This window comes from Macaca nemestrina (genome assembly GCF_043159975.1).
Source record: "Macaca nemestrina isolate mMacNem1 chromosome 4 unlocalized genomic scaffold, mMacNem.hap1 SUPER_4_unloc_1, whole genome shotgun sequence".
Classification (NCBI taxonomy): Eukaryota; Metazoa; Chordata; class Mammalia; order Primates; family Cercopithecidae; genus Macaca; species Macaca nemestrina.
The window spans coordinates 351,361-374,141 of NW_027257554.1; the positions used below are offsets into that span (position 1 = coordinate 351,361).

The 22,781-nt window shown below is 44.8% G+C and overlaps 1 long non-coding RNA gene and 1 pseudogene across 11 annotated transcripts in view; both read left to right on the top strand.

Moving 5' to 3' along the window:
* Nucleotides 1–22,781, top strand: part of LOC139361026 (uncharacterized) — a 570,651-nt gene that overhangs the window by 319,216 nt on the left and 228,654 nt on the right. The window lies entirely within an intron of this gene.
* The window catches only part of LOC139361022 (SH3 domain and tetratricopeptide repeat-containing protein 1-like), a 38,732-nt pseudogene continuing 22,890 nt past the window's right edge, over nucleotides 6,940–22,781 (top strand).

Consider the following 22,781-nt stretch of genomic DNA (forward strand, 5'->3'; position numbering starts at 1 on the left):
ACCCAGACAGCTGGCTTCAGATCTCTTAGCTGTTATCATAGATGGCACACCCAAACCTTAGGGCCACCTCCCAAGCCTTGCCTCCGATACGGGCTCGCCTGAGCTCTGCGAGAGCCATGTACGTGAGGTTTCTTTCCTCTTTAAGAACACAAGTCTTGAAATTGTCCCAGACCCTGGAAGGACCTCTTGAGGACCAAAAACAGGGATTCTTCAAGCCTGCCCCAAGGGCCAGATCTCTGATTTAGCTACTTGGAAGGTAGATGTAGAAGAGAGTAATTTTGCCAGAACAAAATGTCAGGATGGCTGGGCTGACTCGGCCAGATGCAGTGGCTCATGCCTTTAATCCCAGCAATTTGGGAGGCCAAAGCAGGTGGATTACCTGAGGTCGGGTGTTCGAGAGCAGCCTGGCCAACAAGTTGAAACTCCGTCTCTACTAAAAATATAAAAATTAGCTGGGCGTGGTATCGGGTGTCTGTAATCCCAGGTACTTGGGAGACTGAGGCAGGAGAATTGCTTTAACCCGGTTTACAGAGGTGGTAGTGAGCTAAGATTATGCCACTGCATCCAGCTTAGGTGACAGAGTGAGACTCCATTTCAAAAAAAAAAAAAAGAAGAAGAAGAAGAAGAAGAAGAAGGGGGAAGGAGAATGGCTGGGCTAACTCATAGGGTAGAGGCCCTACAGCGGCCGTAGGACCTTGGCCACTTGGGTGGAAAAGAAGGAAGGAAGAGCTTCACCCATGGCGGTGACCTGGACTGCAGAAACCACACTAAATATCCACATCCTGGAGCCTGGCCACCCCATTTGCTTCTCTTCTCCTTGGGTAGAGGGTGTGGGGAGCTTTCTACCCTGGAGGCTGAGCAGCGCAGCTTCCAACCAGGGTAGGCGTTTGTCTGTCCCTGGGAATACAGACAGCATTCTCATAAGCAGCCCAAATACTCCTGAACAGCTTTTTGTAGGGTGGGGCGGGGCGGGGCAGAGGGTGATTTTGACTCATAGGTACCTTTTCCACTTTCACTGCTGATAACTGTGTTACAGATTAAAGTTTTGTTTTTGATACTGAAGAGGGCTTAAGAGAGTGAGCTATTATGGCACATCTAAGTCTGCTAAAATAGAACCACGGGGTAGAGTAGGAAAATCTCTTCTAAATTATGGATGATATATGGTGAACGTTAGAAGCCATGTGTACCTAAGTTGAAAAATCAAAACATGTCTTGTATTTGGGTGACCCCGGTAAGTCTGGATGCCACTGCGCCTTGTGTGAACACAGGATGCTGAGGTGTAGGGACCAACAGGCTTTTTCTGGACATCTTGTGCTTCTCCCTTGGGGTAAAGTGGGGCGGCAGTAGGAGCGCACAGCTGTTGGGCCCCTAATATTTGTCAGCTGGTTTACATGTGGGATTCCATTTAATGCAATCTTGGAGGTAAAATGATTTTATTGAAGATGAAGATAGAGGCTTAGAGAAGTTAAGAAAATTGTTCAATGTCACGTCATTTGTTTTGTTTTGTTTTGTTTTGAGGCAGAGTTTTGCTCTTCTTGCCCAGGCTGGAGTGCAATGGCACGATCTCGGCTCACCACAACCTCTACTTCCCAGGTTCAAGTGATTCTCCTGCCTCAGCCTCCTGAGTAGCTGGGATGACAGGCATGCACCACCACGCCAGGCTGATTTTGTATTTTTAGTAGGGACGGGGTTTTTTCATGTTGGTTAGGCTGGCCTTGAACTCCCAACCATGAGTGATCTGCCCAACTCGGACTCCCCAACTGCTGGGATTACAGGTGTGAGCCACCACACCTGGCCGAGGCCATGTAATTTCTTAAGTGGAAAGATGAAGTACTTGATGAACTCAGAAGTTTGACTTCAAGGCCCTTCATCTTTCCATAACACGTGGTTCCTTCCCTGGTTGGTGGGAGTGACTGAAGAACTCAAGGAAGCTGTGTTTTGTGGAAAGAAGACCTGAGGGGTGTATGGTCTTTCCAGGCTTGGAATCTGCCATGCTGGGCTTCTGAATTGTATAGCTTGGCCATATAGAGAGAAGCCCCTCATTTAAGACTTATTCTTTGGGGGAAATAAAGGAAGGCCACCCGCATGAGACAGGCAGAGGTGATTTTCTCAGAACTGCTGTGGCAAGAGAGTCAGCACCATTACTTGCGTGTGGCAGAGACTGACATGCAAGTGAGTGGCTGATGAAGAGTGGGGAAATTTCAGGATGGAAAAGAACGGCTCCCAGTGGAGGCTGTTGTGGGGACTGGAGGCGGCTGTGCAGAAGTGGGTTGTCCTATGTGATTGGTTAGGGGCGTATTTGGCTTTCTCTGAATGATCCTAACTGGAAACAGGGGCCAAAATTAGGGTAGCTGTCAGTTTTGAGTCAAGTCCTGGCCACATGGACAGAGTTGTGGTTTAGTTTCTGGGTTGTGGAGAGAGAGCAGTCTGGCTTCCTGTCTGATGTGCTAGCCTGGCTGGCCTCCTGGCTGTTGACTGTAGATAGGGGATTGGTTTCCTGGGTGGGCAGCTACAGGTTGTGGTCTGAGTTCTGTCTTTATACGTATGATCAGGCATGGTCTGTTTGTATATTCAGTCCCTCATTTTTCTTGTCAGTAAAAATATCAAATGACAAATTGGATACATTGGGAACTTTTTAGATGTCTGTGTCCCCTGGAGGAAGTTTTCATGTTCACATTTAATCAGAATGAATATAAACAATTGGGCATTTATCTTAAGATTTAAAATAGGAAATCTTCCACAATACTACCTCGGCGCCATTGCCTCTCTGTCCGTCATTAGGGAATGTGTTTTTATCCACCGCCGGCTCATCGTCCACCAGTTTGTGGTTGATCCAGTTCTCTATACGTCTTGTCTTGTGTGCATGTCATTGTTTGCTAGTGTTAGCTTTCCCCTTCGTCAGTGTAGTTTATTTGTGTAGCATCTGTTGGTAGGAAGTTATTTGTGGAATTTGTGAATGGAAGGGACCTTGGAGGTCCGCTAGGTCAGCCCAGTGATTTTCAAGATAAACGGAAATACAGGGAAATGTTCCAGCTTTTTTGGTGGCAAAACCAGGAATAGAAAGCAGTGTTCTTTGTGCCACAATGTCATTGAAAGACAGCTCAATGTGGGTCTAAAATGCAGAGTAACTAACTTTCATTTATCTCTGCTTCTGACTCTTGTTATCAGACATTTTAAATTGACCTTAATGTGTTAGCAGAAATATGAAAAGTCCTGACTTGTTTACATATAAGGTACTCCTTTGCCTACTCATTTGGTTGTTTTTTTCAACAGGATTGAAAAGACATTGTTCTAAACTGAATGTTTATGTCTCCAACAGATTCTTGTACTGGAGCCCTAACTGCCAGTGTGATGGTATTAGGGGGTAGGACCTTTGGGAGGTGATAAGGGTTAGAGGAGGTCATGAGCATGGGCCCTTGTCTCACAGGATTAGTGCCCTTAGAAGAAGAGAAACCAGGCCGGGTGTGGTGGCTCACACCTGTAATCCCAGCACTTTGGGAGGCCGAGGTGGGCAGATCACGAGGTCAGGAGATTGAGACCATCCTGAAACCCTGTTTCTACTAAAAATACAAAAATTAGTTGGGTTTGGTGACACGTGCCTGTAATCCCAGCTACTCGGGCGGCTGAGGCAGGAGAGTTGCTTGAACCAGAGAGTCAGAGGTTGCAGTGAGCTGAGATTGTGCCACTACACTCCAGCCTGGTGACAGAGCGAGACTCTGTCTCAAAAAAAAAGAAAGAGAAAGCAGGCAGCTCCCACTGCCCTGGTGTGAGGAAACAAGAAGAAAGGTTGCTGTCTGCAAGCCAGGAAGAGGTCCCTGTCCCGGAACTGAGTTGGCCAACACTCTGATCTTGGACTTCCAGCCTCCAGAGCTGTGAGAAATAAACTAATGTTTAAACCACACAGCCTATGGCGTTTTTTATGGTATTTCCCTATGGTATTATGGCTATCTGATTTGACTGATACAGAGATGGTTCCAGAATATTGTAGCCTGTATCTAAGTTGGTGATACCATGAAAATAAATGTGGTAGTTCATTCCTTTATATGAAGATAGCGCTGTGAGCCCAGGGCCTTTGCTCATGTCTTAGTTGAGTCTTGTTTTCTTATAATAGCTTCCTAAGTTCTCTTTTCCCCCTCTAATTTATATTATATATCTGAATTAAATCATATATGGTATGATTTTATACTTCATGTCTATACAAACTTTTAGTGATTTTATTTCATTTTATTTGATTTTTGAGACATGCCCTTGCTCTGTTGCTCAGGCTGGAATGCAGGCGTACCATCACAGCTCACTGTAACCCTAAATTCCTGGGCTGAAGTGATCCTCCCGCCTCAGCCTCCTGAGTAGCTGGGAGTACAGGTGTGCTATCCTTAGCAGTCCTCTCGCCTCAGCCTCTCAAAGCACTGGATTACAGGCATGAGCCGCCACACCCAGCCCAGTGATTTTTCATTATTAAGATCAAGGACGGGTTCCCTGGCTTGGCATTCAAGGCTCATGATCAGGGCGTGATATGCAAGTTTGGGTTTCAGTGTTTCCATTCCCACCATCAGCCTTGCGTTCCAGCTTCTTTCCTAAGCCCTGTTCTAAAGCCCAGCCTCAGAGCTGCACTTAGAATTTATACCTTCTCATCTCTTCATCGTCTTCGCCTATGTTCTAAACTCCATCTGGGACATCGTCTTCGCCTATGTTCTTATCTCCATCTGGGACGTCATCTCCACACTTCCGCCTCTTTAAATCTTCTCTATCCTTCAAGACTTGAAATACTCATTTCCTTTACATGATCCCTACTCTGACATCCAAGCTAGAATTAATCTTTCTTCCTTTGAACTCTGATAGTGCTTAATATTTTTCATTCATTAATTATACAGCAGTCCTGTGTGTTAGATATTCTTATTCTCCCAGTTTTTCATAGTTTCTTTGAAAATATTTGCTGTAGTCATGTATTTTGAATATGTAATGTGAGTGACATTCAAAAGGTCCTGGAGAGTGAAAGGCAGTCCTACTCCCATCACTGCCCTGTGACCACTATTGCCAGTTTTTGTTTGTTTGTTTGTTGTTCCAAGGCAGAGTCTTGCTCTGTCACCAGGCTGGCGTGATCTCAGATCTCTGCAACCTCTGCCTCCCGGTTTCAAGGGATTCTCCTGCCTCAACCTCCTGAGTAGCTGGGACTACAGGCGTGCGCCACCACGCCCAGATAATTTTTGTATTTTTCGAAGAGACGGGGTTTCACTATGTTGGCCAGGATGGTCTGGATATCTTGGCCTCGTGAGCCACCTGCCTCAGCCTCTCAAAGTGCTGGGATTACACGCGTGAGCCACTGCGCCGAGCCTATGTGTCTTGTTTTTAAAAACACAGATGTTGGCATAAGATAAACACGGTTGTCCGCCGGTAAGTATTTAGGTTGTTCCCAACCGTTTGGATTAATCAATGCTGAGTTGTACATAATTCTTGCATATTTGCGTGAATATGTTCATAGGATGCATTGCTAGAAATGGAATTGAGGGATCCAGGGTTCTGCGCATTTTAAATTTTGATGGGTGTTGCTGGATTCCCTTCCGTTAGGGCCATACCGTTATCTCACTGTCAATGTGTAAGGGCGCCTATTTCTATTTCCTTGCCACAGTTTCTTCTCAGCTGTTTTCTTTGACATCACACACACACAAATACCCCTTGTTCCAAAAACATGGACATTTTACATATCTACTTAAAGTGTGCATACACTGATTGAAGCTCTGTGTTGCAGTGATATGTGCTGCTAGGATTGTGGCTCTGTTTCGAATCTGCTAGCCAGGCTATGGCTTTCCAGTCAGGTATTTTTTGTTTTGTTCATGCTGTTGCTGTCATTGGGCTGTGTGAATTTCCCTCCATTGCCCATCCAGATTTCCTTTCCGGTGGGCGGGCTTAGTGTCTCATCTGGCAGCCCTGTTTCCTAGTGACCTGGGCCGAGTGTCTCATTCGGCAGCCCTGTTTCCTGGTGATCTGGGCTGAGTGTCTCTTTCGGCAGCCCTGTTTCCTGGTGATCTGGGCCCCATGTCTCATCCAACAGTCCTGTTTCCTGGTGATCTGGGCCGAGTGTCTCATCCGGCAGCCCTGTTTCCTGGTGATCTGGGCCAAGTGTCTCATCCAGCAGCCCTGTTTCCTGGTGATCTGGACTGAGTGTCTCCATGAGAAGTTGCACCCATCTTCTCCAGTAGTGCATCTTTTCACAGCAAGCAAAACATTTTCACCACGTTTCCAGTGGGACAGGCACTAGCTCTTTTCTGGGCATCAGGAGACCTGGCTTTGTTCTGGTTCAAGCAACAGCTGGTGAGTTACCAAAGACAATTCGCATCTGGCCCCTGGTCCTTTTCTTTATAAGTAGAATCACAGTCCGAGTGGGCATCACTGCCCTGGTCTCTATGCGGTGCTGAGTGTTGTGGGGATGATGGCTAAGTGTCAGGGTGCATTTCCACCACTAGGGGATTACAGGTCAGCCAAAGACACAGGAGGAAAGCTAACAGCCCCGGGCAGGTACACAGAACCAGAGGAGTTTGGAAGGGTGGTTCCAAGCTCCTTGGTGTGATTGATGTGATCACAATAAACATTTTATCTCTAAGTCTTGGACCGTTGGACCAAGAGAAGAGAGAGCTGGTGTTGAGTTGTAGTGAGAGATGCGTGGTTCCTGTACCTGCTGAACCTGGCTGGGACTCAATTCCATTGAGTCCCATTCCATTTAACCTTCTGTTTCCACCTTTTTCATGCTCCTGCTTGTTTCTCCAGAAAAAAATGCAATAAATTCCTTTCAAAAACTTTACAAAAGCCATAGACGCTTATTGAAAATAGTTCAAATGATATGGAAGTCAGAAAGATAGTGAGTGTTTTTCTGTTGTGTGTTTGGATGGATGTGTCTTTGGGGTAGTCACTATTAACACTGGGTGTATTTCCTTCCAGATCTTTTCCAGTGTGCCTACAAATATGTATGTACACACTGTAAAAAACAAAATAGTACGTGATCAACATTGAGTTCCCCTATTCTCACTGCGTAGTCGACATGGACATCCTTTCATGGTGATACGATGAGGCCTGATCGACTCCTTTTGTTCGCTGGAGTGGCAGGTAATAATAGCTACAGATAACTCACCTTCAGTGGGCATTTACCATGTGACAGGGTCTGTGCTCCAGGCAGGCTACGTGAAGTGGGTCTTAAGGCTTTTTACAACAATGCTATGGGTGAACACAGTAATTGTTAACATTTTGCAAATGATAGAATTGCAGTAGAGAGAAGCAAAGCTGCTTGCTCAAACTCATGGCACGATTCCTGAGAGAGAGAGAGAGAACACTTTTAAAACAGTTGTTGTTATAGTCAGTTGATTTATGATCATTTCAAGAAATAGTGCATTCAGTGAATACATTTCAGGGTCTGGTACAGTCTGGGAGCTGGTTCTGAAAATGCTCTGCGCTAGAGGTAAGGGAGCGATCCATTGGCCCTGGGCTCCTAGTGCAAGGAGGGAGGTCCCGGGGAGAGGGGGCATGGAGAGGAGGTCTCTGAACAAACCTTGCAACATCCATTTCTGCTGAGTCTGGTCCGAGGTCTGGTTCTTGACATGTACACTTTTCAGAGATACTTGGTTTTGATTTTTATCATGGCTCAGCTGAGCAGCCATGGTTTCAAACTGCCTGGAGATGTGGTCTGGCAGGCCAGTGCTATGCCCATCCCTCCCGCTCCTGCAGGAGGGGAGTCATCCTGGGACTAGAGGGCTTCGCCTGTAATCAGCTATCTCATAATAAGTGGATTTGATGCTGGGTTCGCTAGGTCAGGAAATTTCCCATTTGGAAGGAAAACTGATACTTGTTTTTGGGTTTTGCTGAGGAGCCACAGGGTTTAGAGCAGGGACTGGAAGTTTGTTGAGACACACGTGAGTGCACTCAAACATCTTCCATGAAACGTGGAAATAAAGACAGTGTTCCAGAGAGGTCCCTGGCTTTGGGATATAAATATTTCTGTAACAGAATGGCACTGGCTGTCTGCTGTATTTTTTTCTCTGCTATTTTGGCAAGTTTTATTTGGGTGTGTGTCTCCTGTACAGAAGGTATGACATCAGTTTTTGCCACCAAGTATTTACAGCCGTTGGTACCTCCTGTGTGGGTCACTTTTGTGCCGTGGTTTCTTTGGGGAAATTGTAGGTCTCCTACCCAAAGCACATTGCCCATTTCAAGGTGCTCCTGGTTTCTGAACACCTGTGGCAGTGCCTTCCATGTGGGTGAAGCCAGCCGAGAAAGTACCCCTCCCCAGGAGGTGGGGACTGGTGATTGCCTGAGTGAGGAGGCCGGGGATGAGCCCTGGACTAGAACTTGTGACCGGCTGCTTTTCCTTCCCCTCCTGTCCGTCCTATTTTGCCACCACCCCCACTTTTGAAAAATTTCTTATTAAAAATTAAGCAACTATTTTGGTTTCCTTTATTCGCTATTCCTTGCTAATCGTATGCAGAGTGAGCCTAGGACAGTGGAAAGGAAAGTTGTACTTAGCTTCAGATGATCCTACCAGTCCCGCATTGAAGGGTTTCTGCCAGGCGGCATTGTCAAGTGGCGTTGTGGAGGTTCTCCTTTCAGTCCTCAGCATTAACCAACAGAGGTAGGTGGTACTTATTCCTGGTTAATGTTGAGGAAGTTGAGCTCAAATTGGCTAAGGGAACTTCCCAAAGTCACATAGGAAGTAGCAGAGTAGAACCAAACACATATTGTCTCTGAATCAGGCAGGTTGTCAGATTCCAAAATAGGCTCTTAATTTTTGGAGGTCAAAAAGCTGAACAGACACAGATATTTCTTTTTTCTTCTTCTTCTTTTTTTTTTTTTTTTTTTTTTTTTTTTTTTTTTTTTTTTTTTGCGCTAGAGTTACGCTATGCTGCCTAGGCTGGTCTAGGCTCAAGCTGTCCTCCTGCCTTAGCGTTCTGAGTGCTGGGCTTACAGGTTTGTGTCACCACACCCAATAAAACAGACATTTCTTTAAAGAAGACATACAAATGGCCAAAAAATATGTGAGAAAAATGCTCAGTATCACTTATAATCAGAGAAATGCAAATCAAAACCACAGTGAGGTATCATCTCACCTGTTAGGATGAGTATTATCAAAAAGACAAAAAATAGCAAGTGCTGGTGAGGCTATGGAGACAAGGGAGCTCTTACACACTGTAGGGGGGTGTGCACTAGAGCAGCTGGCTGGGCGCGGGGCGCACGCTGACATCTCAGCACTTTGGGAGGCCGAGGCGGGCAGATCACCTGATGTCAGGAGTTTGAACCAGCCTGGCCAACAAGGTGAAACCCCGTCTCTACTAAAAACACAAAAATTAGCTGGGAGCGGTGGATCATACCTGTAATCCCAGCACCGTTGGGCAGCTGAGGTGGGTGGGTCACTTGAGACCAGGAGTTTAAGACCAGCCTGGCCAACGTGGTGAAACCCCATCTTTACTAAAAAATACAAAAATTTACCAGGTGCAGTGGTGGGCGCCCATAATCCCAGCTACTCAGGAGGCTGAGGCATGAGAACTACTGGAACCCTGGAGGCAGATGCTACAGTGAGCAAGCCGAGATTGCACCACTGTGTTCCAGCCTGGGCAACAGTGAGACTCTGTCTCGAAGAGAAAAAAAGAAAAAGAGTAAGAGTAAGCTACAGCACCCACTATGGCAAACAGTATGGAGGTTCCTCAGAAAACTGCAAATGAATTTACAGTGTGATCCAGCAGTCCCACTACAGTGTAGATACCCAAAGAAAAGGAAATCAGTGTCGGAGGGGCATCCGCACCTCTGTTTCCTACAGCACTGTTCACCATAGCCAAGATAAGGAATCAGCCTCGGTGTCCAACAGCAGATGATGGATAGAGAAAATGTGGTCTTTATACACAGTGGAGTACTATTCAGCCATAACACGGGAAGAAGTCCTGTTATTCTCAGCAACGTGGATGGAACTGGAAGATATTATGAAATAAGCCAGGGACAGAAAGTTACACAGCACATGTTCACTTATGTGGAAGGCAAAAAGGAGTGGATCTCATGGAATTTGAAAGTAGACAGAGGATCCTAGAGGGTGAGAAGGGTCGGGGAAGAGGCAGATAGGGAGAAATTTGTTAAAGAATACAAAATTATAGCTGGATAGGAAAAAGTTCTAGTGTTCTATAACATAGGATGACTATAGTTAACAAGAATATATAGTTTCAGGCTGGGTGTGGTGGCTCATACCTGTAATCCTAGCACTTTGGGAGGCTGAGGTGGGTGGATCACCTGAGGTCAGGAGTTTGAGACAAGCCTGGCCAATGTGTAGAGAAACCCCGTCTCTACTTAAAATGCAAAAATTAGCCAGGCATAGTGGTGGGTGCCTTGTAACCCCAGTTACCAAGGAGGCCGAGGCAGGAGAATAGCTTCAACCTAGGAAGCAGATGTTGCAGTGAGCTGAGATCACACCACTGCACTCCAGCCTGGGCAACAGAGCCAGACTTTGTCTCAAAAAAATATATATATATATAGTTCCAGATAATTGGAGAAAGGGCATTGAACGTTCCAACAGAAAGAAATGATAAATGTTTGAGATGGTGGATATGCTAATTATGCTGATCACATACATTACATGTATTATAACATCACTATGTGTACTTCATACATATGTACAGTACACAATTATGTGTCAATTAAAAAAGAAAAGCTGAACTTAGATTGGAATGGCTATGAAGTAGCTAGCTTTTTCATATTTTTGATATAGACCCTAGGCATTTATTTTAAGTAAACTACAGTTGGCTTCAGGAAGTGTTTAGTATTTGAATTGTAGCCTTGCATTTTATAATACGGAGAAGTAAAACTGTAGGCTTGCTTTAGATACAGTCACAGGGGTTTGTCGTGATGACTTTTTTATGTAATAAGGGGGAAATGTACCTTAATTAATAGGCATATATGATCATTTTTCTCCCTCGTACACAATTTTAGTTGTTGTCCAGGCATTGTGATACTTATGTAAACAGTATGCGATACCTTAGGGAGGAATCAGAATTTTAAGGTAAGAATACTTAGAGTTATATATGTTTCAACCTTTCAAACTGGACATTTTACATGTCCATTATATAACTGTAATTAAATTTTCAAAAAGACAATGTGTGTCTTTAATATGGGTGATGCTCTATTTTTTTTTTTTTTTTTTTTTTGGGAGACAGGGTCTTACTTTCTCCCAGGCTGGAGTGTAGTGGTGCGATCACGGCTCACTGCAGCCTCAGCCCCATAGGCTTGAGAGATCCTCCCACCTCAGCCTCCCAAGTAACTGGGACCACAGGTGTACAACACCATGCCCAGCTAATGTTTAAAATATTTTGCAGAGATAGGGCCTCCGTCTGTTGCTCAGGCTGGTCTGGAATTCCTGGATTCAAGTGATTCTCCTGCTTCATCCTGCCAAAGTGCTGTGATTACAGGCATGTGCCACTGCCTGGCCCCATATAAGTGGGATGATGACTTGAGCCTAGGAGTTCCAGACCAGCCTGGGGAACATGGCACAAGACCCTGTCTCTACAAAAACTAACAAAATTAACTGGTCATGGTGGCACCTGCCTGTGGTCTCAGCTACTCTAGGAGGCTGAGGCAGGAGGATAACTTGAGCCCAGGAGTCGAGGCTGGAGGATAACTTGAGCCTAGGAGTCGAGGCTGCAGTGAGCTCTGATCCTGTCATTGCACTCCAGCCTGGGTGACAGAGTAGACCTTGTCTCTTAAAAAAAAGTTACTGGCTACCTGATTATTCATAGGAAAAAAAACCTGAACTCTGATCGAAACCTCATACCTCGTACAAAAATTAACTCAAAATGGATCATGGACTAAAATGTAAAATGCAAAATAAAGATGAAAAGAGGAGCTAGAGACTGGGAGAAACTATTTGCAAACCACATGTCTGATGAAGGACTCATATCTATAATATATAAACAACTATCCAAATTCAGCAGTGAAACCAAGTCATCTAGTTTGAAAATGAATAAAAAACCTGAAGAGACATTTCAGATAACATATAAGCACATGAAAAGATGTTCAACATCATGAGCCATCAGAAAAATGCACACTAAAGCCACGTCACTACACACCTATCAGAATGCCTAAAATAAAAAGTAGTAACAAGAGCAATGCTGGTGAGGATGCGGGGAAACGGAATCACTCACACTTGGCTGGTGGGAATGGAAGATGGTACAGCCATTCTGGAAAACAGCTTGACCGTTTCTTAAAAAACTAAACGTGCAATTGCTGTAGGAGGCAGCACTCACATTCACGGGCAGTTATCCCAGAGAAATGAGGACTTATGTTCACACAAAAACCTATATGTATCTGTTCATAGCAGCATTATTTATAAAGTCTAGAAACTGGACACAGCCCGGAGACTGCTCAGCAGGTGAATGGTTAAACAAACTGGTGCACCCAGGCCCCAGATACCACTCTGCAGTAGTTAATGACGTCCTTGTTCATCAGTCTTTCAACCTCGAAACCACCATCATGCTTAATCCCCTTTTTTCCATCCTGGGTCTGAGTGGACTTCATTTTGCATTTCTTTCTAATGCATTTTCCCTCTGTCCTTTCTGCTTGAGCCTCATGCCTCATTGGAACCATTGTAAGAGCCACCGAATTGTTTCTCTGCCTCATCATGGAATCCTTTCTACACTTCATGCCCCGCATTGCCATTGGAACAATCTTTCCAAAACATGAACAAACTAACTTAAAAGAAATATCCCAGGTAGCCTTCCAAATAAGTATAAGCTTTCTGTTAGAAGTTTCACTTCTTGTCTATAGGGAACCCAGGACTGTAGAGAGACAGATTTGCTGTCTGCATTTTAAGATCAGGCAGAAATCCCTGGAGGGGCCCATGTGGAATAGTGGAACAAATACTGGTTCTAGAATCAGAAGCCCTCATATCCTGGTTCTAACACTAGCTGGATGTTCTTGGGAAAGTTTTGGTTTCAAACCTCAGTATGAGGAAGCATCCTCAAGGGATCACACAAGGCTGCTGGGAGGAGCAGATGAGGGCCATGGTGAACATGCTGTGTAATCCGTGAAGCACGTCGTATGTGTGAGAAGTGGAGCTGTGTGGATAGCGGTTCTGGAATCATTGTATGAAAACGATGGAAAGCACATTTGTAGTTCTGCCTGATGATACCACTGGGCACCTGGGTTGTACACGCCTGCAACATGGGTGAGGCCCGGGTCAGTACAGCTCACAGTTTGGTTTTCATGCAGTTAGAAAGGCCCGAGAGGACCCTTCCCCCCTCCAGCTGTAGGAAGGAGGTGGCTGTCTCCTGCTTATATTTGGTGGGATTGTCTGTGGCTCCTTGGGGACAGGAATGCAGGGAGTGGGGGAAGAAAGCCGGCCTGACTGCTCGCTAGTCAGCCTTCCCCCAGGGAAGAGTGGAGGGGTCATTTCGTGGTAACTTGCCAAGTCTTTCTTAACCCATCTGCTCTTAGAAATGACCAGCATGACAAGTAAAAGACCCATTAGAGACAGATGGGCTGTGTGTCCCGTGCGTTTATGGCTTTGTGGTCTCAGAGCTGCCAGAACTCGATAGCTTTCTGGGGAATGCTGGGTCAGCCAAGGGGCTGAAAATAGTGAGAGGAAGAAAATTCCCCCTCGCTGCTCTGGTCTGGGAGTGATTAGTGAGTAGAGCGGCATGGAGGGCCCAGCCGTGGGGTCCCTCTCAAGCACACCCTCACTGCAGTGGGAACGCGGGTCTCAACCTCCCTAGGCCTCCGTGATTTTCGTCTGTCACATACTCACCTCCAGCAGGGATGTCTATGGTGATGAGATGAGGGAGCATCGTAGCACATGTGGCACTTAGTAGGCTTGCGGTGAGTGGACGCTGGCGTCAGTGGAACAGGAGACTGGGCGCTGCGTGTGGACGCACTCACGTACTGGTGGCATGGGTGGACAGAGGAGAGAGGGACGCTCTGCAGTTCTCCTTTTGGTCTGTCACCCCCGCTGTTGTGAGCAGAATCCGTAAGTGTATTCTGTTGCCCCAGTCAACTTGGTAGGCTGATTGCTCAATTTTCTGCTTCCACTTTTGATTTCTTAAGAATGGGAAAACGAATACTTCAGATACTTTTCTGGTTGATGCTATACATTCCTTGATATCACCTTAATGCTTTTTAATTTCTATGTATTTTGGATGTTGGAGCTTGCCTGACATCTGTGCTTTTATGTCTCAACCTCTCGCGTAACTGTTGGCCACACCAGAACCAGAGAGAAGTGAGTAGACCGATTGGTAGCAGGGCTAGGACTGGAATTCCCCAGCCTTTTGGCGCCCAGCAGGCTCTGTTTTCTGTATTGCACTGCTCTTCTCTATTTCGACCCCTGTTAGAACAGTGGATGTGAAATGTAGCTGGGCGCTTTTGGGGGTGTGCTAGGAGTGTGGCAGATGCCTCAGACTGGCATTTTCCCCTGATTCTGAATTCTCATGGCTCAGAGTCAGTCTCTAGGCTACTGACTGGGAAGATGCAGGAAGTTGTTTTGTATGACAAACTATGCCAGGGCATTTTTTTCACCCGGCAATTTGTTTGGTTTGGACTGGAATAAATCTCTGATCTTGGTTTCTTTGTCTATATTATTAGGGAGTGGAGCCTGACTTGTTAACTTAGCCCAATTCATAGTGCTTAGAATCTCAGTGAGTGTGTGTTGAACTGAGCGGAAGTGTGAGAGCATCTTGGACAGTGGTTTGCAAACCTAGCTGCATCTTGGGGGCTGTGAAAAAAGCATGTGTGCTTACTCCCGACCAGTTGAAATAGAATCTGCAGGAATGGAGCCTGGGCAGGTATAGTGCTGTTAAAAACCCCCAGGTGGTTCTGATATACTGTAAAGGTTGAGTAAAGGTTGAGATGCCCTGATCCACAGTGAATTGGAGTCCTGGATCATAGACATGCCTTATGCTTTCACCAGCTTAGAATGGTTCTTGTGCTTTAGAACTGTGAAAAAGTGTTATGCAAACAAATGTGGAAACAGCCTAAATGTCACATCCTGTTACTACCTGTCATGAAGTATATTTACCGGTTACTCACTCTACTCTGATCTCTACCCATTCCACCTTTTCTTCATGGTATGAAGTACTCTTTAGGCATTTATTGAACTCTTGTTTGTACCACCGCTGTGCTGGACAGTTTATAAATATTACTTCTTTAAACAAGGCCTATGGAGTCAGGCTGCCTGGGTTTTGCTAACTAGCTGTGTCATTTGGGGCAACTTTTTAAGCTTATATAAACCTGACTTTCATCTATGAAATGGGATGACAGGGGGTCATGATCATCTCACAGGATCATGCAAATGTGTGTGTAAAGTGCTTAGTTTGGTGCCTAACACATAGTAACTACTTAGTAAAGTTATTATTACACCATCATCATCATATTTAAATGTAAATATTAAGAGCTAATAAATTTGTAAAAGGTACTATACCTTACCCCTTGAACCAAAGACCACTTTAGTTTTAAGTGGTTGGGTTAATTTATCACTTAAATATTGGCCTCTTGAATACCTTGAATTTCAATTGAACGTAACCAGAGGATTTCATAATTGGACCGTTGCCTGTGGAAGTTGGAGCTTTGTTTGGTTTCACTTCCTACACTAAGCATATGGCTGTGCACATCTTTATGATGACTTTTGGTACTGGGGAATCAAAGCTTCATTCGCTTTTTGGAGGAGATGACCTTATGCTGTATGAAGCACTCAGACTTCGTTAACTATGTACCATCCAGACAAGACCAGGTGCTTCCCAGGGCAGCCTGTCCTTTTCTTATCTCTTTCATCAATCTAGCATGTTCCTTCTATTCCTCTTTATATTAGAACTTCTCTTTGAACAAGGAATGTTGTTTTGTCACTGCTAGGTCCCCAGCAATTAGTAATGCCTAGCACATACTAGGTGCCTCCTGAATGTTAATAGGTGATAATCTAGCAGTACACAAGATAAATCCGCAGGTTGAGATTTAAGCTGTGTGGTATGAAGGCTGCATTGGCAAACTTATTAAATCAATTTTGTTAATACAAGTTTAACATATCTTAGTAACTGACTTAGTTCAGGAATCATTTGCTGAGTGTCTTCTAGGCCAGACATTGGGGACAGAAAGGTAATAATATATGATCCCTGCCTCATATCCAGGAAGTCTAGTGCGATGGACAGATGCGTGCTAATGGCTGCCATGGAATACGGTGAGTATTAGATAAAGGGGCACCCTGTGTGCCCTTGGAGCATAGAGCAGGGCTTGTGTTCTGGGAACATGGGCTCCATGTGAAAACACAATTTAAATTCTCTTTTTTCTTTTTTTTTTTTTTTTTTTTTTTTTTTTTTGAGACAGAGTCTTGCTCTGTGGTCCAGGCTGGAGTATAGTGGTGTGATCTCGGCTCACTGCAACGTGCTCCCCCCAGGTTCAAGCGATTCTCGTACCTCAGCCTCCCGAGTAGCTGGGATAACAGGTGTGCGCCACCACGCCTGGCTAATTTTTGCATTTATAGTAGAGATGGAGTTTCACCATGCTGGCTGGGCTGGTCTTGGACTCCTGACATCAGGTGATCCTCCCGCCTCGGTCTTCCAAAGTTCTGGGATTATAGTCATGTATGTATTCATCCTTTAATTATCTGCGGGTAGCATTTAACTTTAAATGGGTACTAATTAAACTATTGAATGACTTTAGTATGGATTGAATGACTTTGCTCGGGCCTCGTTTTTAATTTCCTTCATTAGAGAGAAAAAAAAAAATGCAGGTTGAATATCCCTCATCCAAACTTCTTGGAATCAGAAGTGTCTCAGATTTTTTTCCTTTTTTGGATTTTTGAATATTTGCATTATACCTGCTGGTTGAGCATCCTGAATTCAAAAATCCAGAGTCTGAGCTGTTCCAATGAACATTTCATTGAGCATCACCTCGACACTCAAAAGTTGAGGATTTCGGAGTTTCTGGTTAGGGAGACTCATCTTGTATGGGTGCTGGGTTGTTGCAGGAGTTTTGGACCAGAGGTTGGGTGACTAGGCTTTGGTTTTCGCTTTGTTATTAAACGGGCTGTTTTATTCCATAATCTCAGCTTTAGATACCCCGGTTGTCAAAGAAGGGAACGGGCCATCTGATGTTTAAGGCCTCTGTTAGTTCTGACTTGGAGACACCTGGCTTCCGTTCATCTTCCTTAGGAGTGGACAAAGAATATGGGAATTTTGAAATCGTTAGTCAACATCTACAGGGTCATTGCAGCCTGGTTTTGGGTAAGGTCATCTTTAGTGAGCCCAGGGAGAAACAGTGGTTTAGCTGTCAGCTGAGAGGGGTAAGCGGTCCTACTAATTTTCCTCTGTGTTAGTGAAAGCATTGTTAAGGGTCACAGCGTTAGTGGAGCTGGCTGGAAAGAGGAGGGGAACTCACTGTTACAGGTTATATTGAATGTCTTTTCAGTCACTAAATGCTTTTTATGATATGTTTTTCAGGATTTCAGTGTTGTATGATTTCTCTGTGTTAAGCACAGGAAATTTAACATCAGCAAAAAAGAATGCTCTTTCTTTTTTTTTTCCTTTGAGATGGAGTTTCGTTCTTGTCGCCCAGGCTGGAGTGCAGTGGCGTGATCTCAGCTCACTGCAACCTTGGCCTCCTGAGTTCAAGCGATTTTCCTGCCTCAGCCTCCCGAGTAGCTGGGATTACAGGTGCCCACCAGCATGCCTGGCTAATTTTTGTATTTTTAGTACAGATGAGGCTTTGCCATATTGGCCAAGCTGTTCTTGAACTTCTGACCTCAGGTGATCCTCCTGCCTCGGCTTCCCAAATTGCTGGGATTACAGGCATGTGCCGCGATGCCTGGCCTTGAATGTTCTTTCTATGGGAATTTACAAAAGCCAGCTTTTGAGTCTAGTGGCAGAAAACCTCTTCATTATTTAGCTGTGCTGTGAGCTTGGAGGGCTTCAAGCCCAGCTGAAAAAGCTGTAGTATTCTATGTCAGTTGGCTGTCTTGGAGAACTTAATGAGCACTGGACTGGAGTGATACTGTCAGAGTTCATGAGCGGTTTGAGGCTCTCAAAGCCTAGATACTGGGGTTGCCCAAATACATCCGCTGGACTCACTATTTCTCTCGGGAGTCGGGGGGTGGAAAATGCTGTGGTCTTAACTCTGCTCTTAATTTTACAGTGCTGTTATTAATGGTAAGAATGATTTCATACGTTTGCATTTTGCTTTGTAATTCACAGAGAATTTTAAAATCTGTTATCTGATTTTATTCCCTCAGCAGTTCTGTGAAAAAGGTAGAGCACTTTCATATCTTCTGTTTTTCCATGATTCTCTTGTGGCTCACAGAAGCTAAGAGCCTTCACCAAGGTCATAGGGTGAATGAGTTGCAGAGCTGGGAGTAGAGGCTCAGGCTTCTAGTGACCCTGTTTCTTCCTTGATAGCTTGCTCTGGTGGCGCTATGCTCAGGTAACTGCGCATGCTCGGTTTGGTCTTTTGTAAATCCCTGCCCCATTTCGGGGGAAGTTCTTGGGAGGCTTCTATTCATTTTGGAGCATTTAAGTATCTTGTTCTCTGTCCCTCTTCCCAGATGCATGGGCATTTCTGCAGGCCCCCAGGCTGGCCCTTGTGCTTGGGGGCGTCTCCTGTCTCCACGTTGCTTGCACGCCCCGGGGCCCCCTAGTGCCTGCCTCCACACTGCAAGCTGTTTGGTAAATGTTACTAAGTCAGCATCGTTGTTTTCTAGAAATGGGACGGGGTATGGATGGCACGTTCTTTTCTGTGTGAAGTCTGCGATTGTATCATCTTGCCTTCCCCGTGTGTGCTCCTTGAGGGTGTCGCTGTGCTGCGGTCATCTGTGTTCCCTAGGGTGCCTCCCTTGGAGTTCGGGCGGTAGTAGACATGCAGTCAGTGTTCACGGCCTGAATGAGAGGAAGGCCAACAGAGCCATTAAATCTGGAAAATGACAAGTGAAGGAAAGGAATTTTTATTGAAGGCATGTGAAAAAGAAATCTTTTTAGAAAAGTTGACCTGTTTCTCAATTGGAGTTGAATTTCAGCTCAGAAAAGCAGCTGTGTGCCCAGAGGGATTTGGGATTTCAGTTTGTGACAGATGAATTGAATTTGTTGTTGTATGAATGTATTATCCTTTTGTGGTTTTATTAGGCCTTTCTCCCAAATGGAATCGATTTTTCTATAAAAGTCACACTTCCTTTTTGAGAAGTGTAACACTAATTGTATGGGATGGTCTCCCAAAAGATTACCTGCCAGGAACCAAACACACTGCCTGAGACTCACGGCCCCTGGTTTCTGCCTGTGCAGCTGCAGGGCAGAGAGGCACGCTCGAGCTGAAATCAAGATGCGTGTCTGCATCTTCTCTTTCTTGACTGCTGTTTCGTCTCTGAGCTGGCCTGCCTTCAATGTCTAGGAGCTTGGTGGGTGTAGACACACTACGGTATGGAGGAGGGATATGGTGTTGCCACAGCCAGGAGACTGGCTGAAGTCTCTGTTCTCTTCCTGCTCACTGCTCTGACTTTGTATGAGTCACATTTGTAGGGCTGTGCACAGCGGCTTACACCTGTAATCCCAGCACTTTGGGAGGCCGACCTGGGAGGATGTCTTGAGCCCAGAGTTTGGAACCAGTCTGGGCAACATGGTGAAACCCCATTCCTACAAAAAATAAAAATTAAAAAATTAGCCAGATGTGGTGGCTCCTGCCTGTAATCCCAGCTACTGGAGAGTCTGAAGTTCGAGAATCACTTGAGCCTGGGAAGTCGAGGCTGCAGTGAACCATCATCACGCCACTGCACTCCAGTCTGGAGCAAGACCTTGTCCCCAAAAAAACAAACAAACAAAAACTCATTTGTAATAGTGGCAGTAGTTAACTTTTGAAAGTTTGAAGAAAAGTTTCTAAATAACCTGTGACCATGGACAACTTACTTAGCCTTTCTATGCCTCAGTTTCCTCATCTATGAAAAATGAGAGAATATGGTACTGATCTTATAGGATTTCAATGAGAACTAGACGAGATCAAACTCAGAGCCTGGCACCTCGTGAGTGCACACTCAATGTTATTATTTCAACATTTTAGAGGAAAAAGAATGCTAATGGGTCACTATGGCTAAACATAGTCTATCACTGGCGTTACTTATGGTATTGGAAGGAAGTTGAATTCCATATAGATAGTGTGATGGAGAAAGTATTTTGGGCATTGGCAGTATTTATTCAAAGAACAAAGGATGTGTCTGTCCTGTGTGGAGAGCCGTTTCCGCTTGTTTCTTTAAATGCTATGGGAAAAGCAGTGGACCCTGTGCTCTCTGCCGGACAGCTTCAGTCTGCGCGTATTGATTTGGCCAATGGTCGCTCGCCGTCATCATGGCAGCAGCAGTGGAAGGGACAGCTTGTCTTGATTTGCATTTTTGGGTGTTTGTGCTATTTATAGACAATTAAGACTTGGAAGCCTGTTTATGGCAAGCTGGCAAATTCAGCAAAACATGGAAAAACCTGTTAGCAGAGTTTGCACGTGTGCAGGCACAGAGCAGCCAAATAAACACACAAGTTTTCCTGTATTTTAAAACTCTCTGGAAAAAAAAAAAAAAGACATTAAACCATTGCCCAGATGGCTTATAGAGCTAGAGCTTTTTCCTTGAAGTACGTGAGTATGACTGTCAGACATCTGAATCCCCAAGCCATCTTAAAACATCATTTGGATGCTACCCCCTCTCTGCCCTTTTTTTCCATTTGTAAGGGACAAGGATCCAGGAAGGAAAGTATTAGTTTACAAAGGCTTTTGTTACAATTAATCGTTCATGTTCTTTCTTTTGGTATCTTATTCTCTGTTTACATTTTTTTTTTTATTTTTACATTTTTTGAGACAGAGTCTTGCTCTGTCACCCAGGCTGGAGTGCAGTGGCACGCTCTCAGCTCACTCCAACCTCTGCCTCCCAGGTTCAAGTGATTCTTGTGCCTCAGCTTCCTGAGTAACTGAGATTACAGGCGTGTGCCACCACGTCCAGCTAATTTTTATGTTTTTAGTAGAGACAAGGTTTCGCCGCATTGGTCAGGCTGATCTTGAACTCCTGAACTCAGGTGATCTGCCTGCCTCAGGCTCCCAAAGAGCTGAGAATACAGGTGTGAGCCACCGCGCCCGGCCGCTGTTTCCATTTTGTAAACACTAGCGCCACCCCAGTGTAGGGTGGCTAGGGGTATTCTTCTTTCCTGTTTCCTGGTGTATTTTCCTCTACAGCGTTGATCACTCTTTAACATACTTTTTGGTTGTCTGTCTCTACCTACAAAAATATATGTTCGCTGTTATATCACCAGTGCCTGGCACGTAGATAGTCAGTCAATATTTGTTGAATGAATGAATGAATGGGCTGAAAGAACCTTCTTCTTCTTTCTTCTGTCACTTCACACCATAGGCTTTTGGAAAATGCTATATGAACAGGGATCGTAAGCAGCAGAAGTTACACACATGGCTGTGGGATAGCCCATCATCCTCAGATACTTGTCTGGAAGGAGGTGGAGTACATGAGTAGAAATGATACAAGATAACCTCTTCAGGAAATCAGCCAGGTGTCACAACTTTTCACATAGGCGTGTGATGTTAGTGTATGTGTGTATGAAGAGCTGTCGTGGCCTAGAATCACGGGCCTTTAGATCCCTTGTACAGATAGAAAAGTAAAGGTGGAGGCCCAGGAATGCTGTAGGCCACCGAGGTAGAGTCCCTGTCTGCCCTTCTCAGTGTCCGGTCACTTCTCAGTGCACTCCCCTCTTTACTGCTAAAGCCACTTTCCCTGATTCTGAATGTGTAACCACGAGGGGGAAAATGACCTCCAGGCTCACAATTTGTGGAGAAAAAGCCCAGCACCTAAAATAATGTTCACGAAGTTTGTACCTAGAAAACGTGGCCATTTCTATCATATCTTTGAATTTCCCTCTTTCTCATACATTTTATAAACAAGACAGTAGAAGGAGATTCGTGAACAGCCACTTTAGAACAAGAGGGAAAAAATCAAATCTAGAACATTCCAGTTTCTGTTTTCTTCTCAGTTTAGGGCTGAGGCACTTTAGCTTCCTGTCTAAGGGACTACTCAAATCTGATTAGAAGCCATTGTGGGCTGGTAATTATCCGTAATTTTAGGAAGACAGATGCAGCACCAACTCTATTCTCTGATAGTAGGCTTAAGAATTTTAAATTTGCATGGCAGGAGAATCAGATGGTGAGGTGGGATAAGCGTTCAGATGCTTGGTCATTGATAGCTTTTTACTTCCACGTATCACATGGGGATTTGGGACTCGGGAAGCCCGCTGAGAACTGATGACTATCTGTCCCCTGAACAGCTGGGGTCTGTTTCATCCTGAGCTCAGAAAGATTGCTCCTACTGCAGCCAGGGAAGACAGGTTGTTGACTGGTTAGAAATCATGGCAGGTTATTTTCTCCACCCGCAGTTCGCAGTTGAAAAGCAGAGCTATCAAAAAGTTGTCTTCTCTGTTGTATTTCAAATCTGGGTGTTTAAAAAATTATGTAAGCAAATTAAGCATTTCTGTAATGGTAGTTGTGTGTGTTCTTGATGCGAATGAGAGGTGCATTCCCTTGTAAAATCTCTGGGACTTTATAGGAGTATGTGAGCCTTAGAACAAAAGTTGGTTTTCTAGATGATCACGTAGATATGATGCTGAGCACTAGACAAAGATGTTGATTGAAGCGATTTAAAAAAAATTTTTCTGAGTTCAGATTTTACACCAATATTTAGAAAATCAGCAAAAGAACTTGGAGGAATGTTCTCAGGCATCCAGTTCAGCCCCCTGCGCACATTGTCATAAAATCCGAGGGTG